Source organism: Arachis ipaensis, chromosome B10 (genome assembly GCF_000816755.2).
Source record: "Arachis ipaensis cultivar K30076 chromosome B10, Araip1.1, whole genome shotgun sequence".
Lineage (NCBI taxonomy): Eukaryota > Viridiplantae > Streptophyta > Magnoliopsida > Fabales > Fabaceae > Arachis > Arachis ipaensis.
In genome coordinates, this window is record NC_029794.2 from 127,096,935 (window position 1) to 127,097,875 (window position 941).

Below are 941 nucleotides of genomic sequence, written 5' to 3' on the forward strand. Positions count from 1 at the left end.
AAGTGGAATCTTTTAATTTGGAAGGAAAAAAAAAGAAATAGCCAAATAAAATTTATTACACAATTAGCTGGTTGGATCTTAATATAATAGAGAGATAAGATCAAAGTACAAGATGAGTAGCACGGACTATGAATTGTTTTTATTGCGATGTGCTTAACTAGTCATGGGTTCCATTCATCACAAGTAGGGCCATTCATAAAGTGAATGGCATTTACTTCTAGGACTAGTAGTAATAAATTAATTATTCCAAACTTATTTTTTAAAATTTTAAATTTGAATTATATATGCCGAATTTATTTTGAAACAACAATAATAAATTCTGAAGTTTTTTTATATAAAACTTAGAAAAATAATATGATTTTCATTTTTTATAATAAAACTCTNTTTTTCGGTTTATTTACTTTTTACAGCCTTAAATTGAATAGTGCTTAAAATAAAATAAAAATTGTAAACGGAAATCTTGAAAGCATGATAATGTTGGGTACGAGCTAGAACATGTTGTTATATGGTGATGCGTGCACTCCAAAACAAGAAGCTTCCGATCTTCAGAAAGGTACCTTTTACAAGTCCATGTTCTAACAAAGATAGAAATCTGAGGAGGTTGAAAAATAATAATGAATCTGATAAGTTATGATGAGTAGCTTGTATGTTATATATGTACAAAATGGACACTGTTATGCTCATTAGTGATGAGAGGATTATTTCACGGATAACTTGCGTAAATATGGCTCATGATAGAAAAATAAATGATGCATGAGATGTAATTTTTATAAGGGCTATGACAATTAGGGATATAAATGGATACGGGTAACTATGTTGATCCGGCTAATATTCGGTCCAATTTAATTAAATCTAATAATAGTCTAATATTTGGGTTTAGTGGGATAAATTTTAGGATTAATTTAATAAAATTTTTATTTTTTAAAAGTAATTTACAAAAT